This window comes from Lepidothrix coronata, unplaced genomic scaffold (genome assembly GCF_001604755.1).
Source record: "Lepidothrix coronata isolate B3197 unplaced genomic scaffold, Lepidothrix_coronata-1.0 Scaffold43, whole genome shotgun sequence".
Taxonomy (NCBI): domain Eukaryota; kingdom Metazoa; phylum Chordata; class Aves; order Passeriformes; family Pipridae; genus Lepidothrix; species Lepidothrix coronata.
Window position 1 is genome coordinate 3,464,159 of NW_016690223.1, and position 7,952 is coordinate 3,472,110.

General features: G+C 34.4%; 1 long non-coding RNA gene across 1 annotated transcript in view; it reads right to left on the minus strand.

The window, feature by feature from the left end:
- Window positions 1-454: 454 nt before the first annotated feature.
- Window positions 455-7,952, minus strand: part of LOC108496787 — a 21,999-nt gene continuing 14,501 nt past the window's right edge. The window contains exon 3 of the long non-coding RNA XR_001874587.1: window positions 455-690. This is a non-coding gene — a long non-coding RNA (uncharacterized LOC108496787). The remainder of the gene's footprint in view (window positions 691-7,952) is intronic.

Here is a 7,952-nt window from a genome sequence, read left to right on the forward strand (position 1 = left end):
TGTGTCTCACCTAAAAAATCCACTGCGCAGGCTCGAAGGGTTAATGACCTTTCCCAAATCTTCGCTCGCGAAGACTGACCATTATTATTATATATTTATTATTAAAGGATAAATAGAGATATAATTAATTAGATTTTAAATCATTCAGTTAGTGAAAAATAAACTTAATGTCCTTGATAGGATTTTGGGTTTGGTATTGATTTCCCTATTTTTAGCTAGAGAAAATCAAATACTCCAATTCGCTATGGTATGATTGCAAAGTTTAAACTTCTGAGCAAATGTGAAGAAAATCACTGTTTGTAACACAATATTGTCTAAAAATCCAAAGGAATAATTTTTGTCACCAGGAGTCTGGAAGAAATACTATTTTAGGAAAGACTGAAGGAGTTACTTGAGTAGAAAGTTTATTAAGTAATACAAATCATGAACATTTTCATATATTTTATGGCCACTGTTTCCACATCCAAATCCTTTACCTACAATTCAGAGTAAATAACAAGGACTAATTTTCTGATATTGGGAGTGTTAAATAAATGCTTGCAGAAAAAGTTGGCAGCTTCATTGTTTAGAGACTTTCAGCACTAAAATAAATCATAGCAGCAGCTCGACAATGGCCTCAGAGACCTTGTTTTTGTTCTCCTTCATACAAAGCCACCTTCTGTGCTTGCTGTGCCTGAATCCTCCTTCTAGCTAGAAAAGAGCAGAGAAAGAAAAATCTATTTCAAGACAACTTTTGATATTCCAAAATTTGCTTTTATTTTTCATTCAGACAAATGTCATGTCTATCATTCATTTGTAAAAAAAAAAAGAAAAAAGAGAAATGTCTGGGGTGGCAGTTCATGTAGTTTCATTACTGAAGGATACTAATCTGAAAAGGATGAAATGTACTGAGTGATTCAGTTTGTCTGAGTTCAAGGATTTGTTTCGTCTCCAAATTAAGACGTGGGATTCAATGTAGATGCCTACATGTGGATGTGTAATGCCATTTGAAATATTTGCTGCTAACCTCCAGCTGTTGTTCCAGAGCGACACAGGACTCCCCTCAATCTTTTGTCACTTCTGCCAATTGTGAGGGTTTGGATTTGGATGCTTTGGTGCACCTCAAACACTGTTATGCATGTATGTACAGCAACTAACTGAAAAGTTAGGAAGGATTGTCATGGTTTAACCCCACACAGTTGCTCACTCACTCACTCACTCATGTTCCCTCAGTGGGATGGAGGGGGGGAATTGGGAGGGTAAAATTGAAAAAACTCTAAGGTTGAGATAAAGACAATTTAAGTAAAGCAGAAGCCATGCAAACAAGCAAAACAAAACAGGGAATTAAATTGCTCCTTCCCATGGGCAATGGGTATAGCCACCCCCGGGAAATCAGTGCTCAATCAGGCATATCAGAAACTTGGGAAGACAAACACCATCACTTCAAATGTGTGTTCCCCTTCCTCCTTCTTCCTCCCATTTTATATACTGAGAATTATGTTTTATGGTATGGAGTATCTCTTTGGTCAGTTGGGGTCAGCTGTCCCAGCTGTGGCCCCTTCCGACTCCCTGTGCATCCCAGTCTCCTTGATGGTGGGCTGATGCTGTGTAAACATTGCTCAGTGAGAATGCAAAAATCAGTGTTATCAACACTGTTTTCAGTACAAATCCAAAACATAGCCCCATACTATGGGGAACATAAACTCTATCCCAGAAAAAATCAGCACAGAAATTAATTTTGAGGTTAGACACTTAAATTTCAGTGTTTATATGTGAACCAGATACACAAGTTTGCACAGTGGTCGGTGAGGATTAAGTCAGTGAAGCCAGGGATGTTCAGAATACTCCTCAGCTCATTCCAAAGTAGACTGTGCTGAACTGAGCCTGTAGTCTTTACAGAGCACCAGTTACCTTCAAACAGCTATCTAAATTCACATTTTAATCAAAAGAGATCATGTCAATACACTCATTGGAATAGAGAGAGGAATTCATCTTATTTTAAAGCAGATGGCTGTGTATTTTAGACTCCGCTGCCTGCATTGAATTCCATTTACTAAAAGGGAAATCCACACTCCTCTGTCATAAGTAGATGGCTAACCCTGTGGACATGAAATGTCAGTGGGAGGAATCCAACCTCTACTTTAAAATCTTGATTCAGGACATCATTTTTATTCATATCAGTCTCTTTAGAAACACTCAAATGCACATTTCTTCATATTGGAGACCAGCTGGGACATGCACAAAAGTCTCTATTCACATATAGTAGCCTTTTTTAAGGAAAGTTGGAACTAAAGACTTCACAGTCAAGAACTTTGTAGAGCCAAAGCATGGCTTTTCAATTACGGTAATTTTTGATTAAAATCTTTTACTTAGGTCTATTAATATTATTCCTCTCTTCCAGAATTCAAGTAGGTCTCTTAGAGAAGGTGTATAATAAGTTTTCTTCCATAATATTTCAACAAAAATATACTAGTTCTGAAATTCACAGTTTCAAAGATTTTCCTTGCAGGTATCAAGCCCAAAACCAAGAAATTTTCAAGACTTTTAGTTGATTAAAACTCTTATGAAAGAGTTAAAATTTTAGTTAATATTGATGACTATTTCATTTCAATTTAAGAGCACTTTTTAAAATTAAACTAAAATTAGGAGCCACAAACCCAGCATTATCCCCAATGTAATGGACATATACTTCCATGAATCTCTGTAATTTCCCTTCCAGTTGTTTTTTTTCCCTGTTGTAGTCAGATATCTATGCTGACAGAAAATTCTAAACGTGCAATGCACTTAATTACTCAATTTCAGCAATAATATATCTTAGATGAACAACATTCTTGGTACTGGAATGTAATAAACATATATGTGTGTATCTGTGCATGCATTTGTATAAATAAGCAGAATGATATAAATGGGTTTAAATGCATTTATCAATTAAAGAATTATATTCAAATCTTCTTGAAATACAATAGTTAAAAAAAAAAATTCAAGAAAAAACAAACAACTCCTAGATATTAGTGGCCATTTACATAACATCATTTCACCATATGACTTATAATGGACTTGAAATCTTATATGGCCTCAGTACCTTTTAAAATATTCTGCTGATATGATTTATTTTAACTGGACACAATGAGTTTTTATTTCTGGATGCATAAAATATGAATATTGGCAATATAATAAAGATCTAGGAAAAACTATGCATGTTTCAGATTGCAACCCATTGCATGGTTTCAAGGGAAACCTATGCAAAATTGTATTGGAAATAGTACAAATGTCCCTTGAATCCTATTTTGCATATAGGAGGTCTTTAAAAGGAAATGTGTCTGAGGAAAATTGCCTCAGAGCTACTGAAATGGGCTCTGAGGTGACAACGTATCATAATGAATAGTGCAAAAATGTTATTTAGCTATTACTTGATAGAAGTTTTTCATTATTTTGTTACATCCTGAAGATGAACCATGGAAAAGGGATATGGAAGATAAACTATTGCTCTACATGACCCTTGGTCGTTCACTAGCCAAGAATTATGAAGACTTTGTTATCTACCTCTGTATCAAAAACTATTTGACTCTTGGTTTTACTAGAGCTGACTTTTTTTATTTTTGGTCATAACTTCACGAAAAATTAGCACTTTTCAATATTTGTATCCTATCATATGAAATGTCAAATAATAATTTAAGGAATTGTTATACCCAAATGAGTAGCAGGAGACTTTGCCAATGCATTTATGAGATAATTCCAAAAAGCCTGGGACTATAGAAATAAGCTGGAATTATTTGTGACACAAAATAAATGATTAATAAAACAAACCTATGTTTACTTTATGGAACTTTATAACTTGGCTTCTCAACTGATTTTTTTCTTTTTGAGAGCTAAATTTGGAGAGTAATAGAATGGTCCTGTCCTAGATAAAGCAAACTCACGTCTAGTCATCCACACTCCCCATCCTTCTTTCATCGATATATCATTGAAGGAAGATCCTTCTACAGTTAAAAGTTGCCTGATAGTCTTGTTGCAGTTGGCCAGTCAAAGGTCTCTTTAGTTAAGGCATATCCAGATAATGCCAAAAAGAAGCAATGAATGGATGTGGTAGACATATTTGTCCTTTAAATTTATTTATATTTTATAATTTTAAAATTATTTAAATTTAGGATTTAAAGATGTCCTTTTTTAAAAAAATAAACTACATGTTGTTTTTAAAAAGCCTTTAAAATTGGATGATGACTTTTCAGAATCAGAACATTTGCATAACGTTCTTCCATCTACGGTAAAAGGCCCCAGTGAATTTCTCTGAACTCTTTTCCCAGCCTTCTCTTTTGTAACACAGTTTTACCTAGAAGTATTTTGGTTGTCTAGGACCAGGCTATCTATAGACAACCTGAATGAATGGATGGACATAAGCACTTTATAAGTACTTCTTCAAAAAATAGTGCATGTGATAGTGATAAGGCTGTAGTGATAAATCCGCTTAACAAAGAATATTGAAATTTTCTAGAACAAAAGTAATAGTTTCATTAATATATGCCTTCTATTATGGAGTAATGTTTTACTGCTCTGGAACATTACAGAAGTTGTAAATACATTAAAAAAAAGATGAAGTTGACAGAAAGTAGTAAAAATATGTGAAGTAATAAACCAGTGCATTTTCTTTGCAGAAAATCTTCATGTACACAATGAAGAAACGTAACCTTCTTAAATATGCTACCAAGAATGTTCACCAATTTAAAAGAAATTGATTATACTAATGCAATGGTAATTCAAAACTCAGTAAGTAAGGCTGTGGATCAGAATCTGTCAGCTTTTTACAAAGTCAAAAGACATTATCAGTCAAACTAGCTAGTTAACTTTAAGCTTAAAACTTTTTAATGGATAACTGCTGCATTTATTTATAGCTCAGGGTTCTTGCTCTCATGACAGAATCACAGAATCACAGAATCATTTAGGTTGGAAAAGACCTCTAAGATTATCAAGTTCAACTTTTGACTGACCATGACCCTGCTGTATTTTATGATAGGAATTATAGAAAAGGAATTTACAGCAACTGCAATAATTCTGAAAAACATGATTTCTGCAGTTTCAACCTGTCTTGATAGACTGAAGGGAGGGTGATGAAAACTGCAATCTTAATAAATCTCCTGAAGCTAAAGATTTAAAACTCACGCTGTTTCAAATTAGTGAGGACAGCAATATTTATTTGCTGTTGAATTGTAGCCAGCATGACATTTCAGCAGGAAACACTTTATAGGACTTCAACTTATGATCACAAAAGTTGCAAATGTGTACTTAAACCATGCATAACTAGGAGGGTTTGCGTATTGAAAAAAAAGATGAGTAAAATTGATTGCCATTCCTGTCTTTGATCTTTCCAGAATCAGAAAGCTACATGTGGATTGCAAGCAAAGGAAGCCTAGAAAGGACAGGAAACAAAGACAGCACACACATTGTCGTCCCTGCATTCTTGGGAGCAACTGAACATTACAGTCCATCAGATCCAGTGCTTTCCAGCAGGTTGTCTCTGTCAAAGAACAACTAGGAAGATGTGGATCCTGCTGACAGCTTTCTTATTTGTCTGTTTGTTTGCTTGTTTTCTAGAGTTGAATGGCTAGCTAGCAGAAGAAAACGGAGAGTAAAGCTCATCAGCAGAGTAAGCAGTTACCAATAAGAGCCTCAGCCACAGCAAAGGAAGCAACCCCATCATAGCTATTGCCACTATATTTCCAAAACCAAGGTTTATACTATTCTGAAGCAGCATTGGAAGCCCAGTATTATTTTCAGCCTGCTTTCCCCTCATGACCTGGTGTCTAGTTGCAAGTTGAAGCTAATCTATGCTTTCAAAAGCGGTGATGTGATTGACCCAAATAATTATCAGCCTATCTGAATACTCCCAGCTGACTCTGAAATCACTTTGAAAGGTGTGGCTCAGGTTCAGTGGACAGCCTGCTCAAGAGACCATAACATTCTCTTTCCATATTGAGTAGGTTCTGTAGCTAAATGAAATGCCTTGGCTGCCAGAAACTCATGTTCATATAGACTTCGCCACTGAAAAAGTGCGATTGAGACAAATAAATCTTCAAATGACTCACATCACCCCACTGTTACAATGGATTTGAATAGTTTAATAAGAAGCTGATGGAAATAAAGCAGCAACTAAGCTCATCAATGAATTTCCAGAGTTGTAGAAAAGACATTTTTGTATAAGCGAACAGCAGTGTCTACTTTTCTTTTACAAGGTAACAGGTAGCTTGCAACCACCTTCACGTGCAGAACATAATTTAGCTAGTTTGGAATTATAATATGAATTTTTAATGAAAAAGACAAAAGAGTGTGATAAAAGAAAATATTATTTCCTTTAAAACAGTGTGAACTAGTAATTTAGGGGTAGAGACAATCCAGGAGGATGTCTGCAGTCACTTAAAATTATATTAACTGGGAATTTTAAGCGAGTTAAAATGGTGTAAACACAGCTTCTATGAATAAGAATCAATCGGAGGTTTTCCAAAGCAACACATTTGTAGAAAAATAATCACAAGAATATGTTAAAAGCTGAACATTTTTGGCAATATTTCTAAAGATCTAAAAAAAGAAACATTTCAACATTTCATGATTATAGCACTTTCCTTTTCATACAAATATTCCTTTGATATAATAAAAGGTGAAATAATGTCAAAATAAAACATTTCAGTAGGCTGAAAATAATGAAAGGCCTAAGCCTAAACAATTCATGATTTCTACAGAAAGCTATGATGTGTTCTTTTTTAAAAAAGAGCAACAAAAAAGACTTCATATGACTCACGAAATGCAAAACCAGTTTAGACCTGTCTTATAAATGCACTAATAGCACAGGTTATTGTCCTTTGGATGACACATGTTCCAAATTAGTTGTGCTGGCCATCTTCCAAAGTGGATAATTACATTCCGCTTACCTGTTATCCTCCCGCTGTTTTTCTTGTAAGGTGTATTTTTGTTACATCCTGTTCTGAAATGTTCTTAATGATGCTGTCTTCACAACAACGTTTTTTCTTTTCTTTTAAACATTAAAAAATATACTTTCTATAGAATGCGTACCTTAAGCAATAACAGATAATCTCTGACACCTAAAAATGACTATTTCTATAGCACTCAATTTGTCTCTTTTTAAATCTTCAGCAATATGAAATAAATTTGTCAAAAAAATTCACAGAACCTGTCATGTTAGAGAAATCTGTGTTTTGATAACCTCAAGAACACCCAAGAGCAAAAATTCTTAACTGAAGCAGCTAGTGTAAATTATGATCGTAGATTGAATTGGGCATTTACCTACCAACAAAGAGAAGGATTTAATTCCTCTGCAAGCTTTGTTTAGTAAGATCTCAGGCATTTGAAATATCAATGGTATTATGTAATTATATAAATAAATAAAAATCCACTGCCTCTATTGATTAGTTCTCCCATATACTCTTGGTCAGTATTTATTCAGGTTATTATTAAAATTCAGATGCATGGGAGTAGCCTTTTGCATATATTAACTTTAATAAAGTTTGAAATTCTACTTTTTGGATAGTGTCCTATAGCATTATCTCAAAAAGCTTCATTGTTAAGGTCCAGCCAGGTTTCCATCATCACTAGAAATTCTGTTGGCCTGGTTTTCATCTTCTAGGCAAAACTTTAAATGCTTGTATGCCCATGTACCTTTTCTGGTAGGCTTAAATACTTCTTCTGGAAGACACAGGACTTTTGCCATTCTGGTACTTGGTTGCTATTGGGATTTCAGCTATTCATATTATCACACATTTCAAATTCTAATAATTAAAGGAGTTATACTTTATTGCTAATCTTCAGAGTTTAAACATATTTAGGTATAAGTCCAGGTTAATCACAAATTAAACAAATCCTGGCCAATGGGAATTACAAAATAAATGTGTAGAAAGAAATACACAGGCTGTTCTCTGGGCAACGGGTACAAGTCCTTCCATAGAGAGTAACAGTAAGTAGTGTTT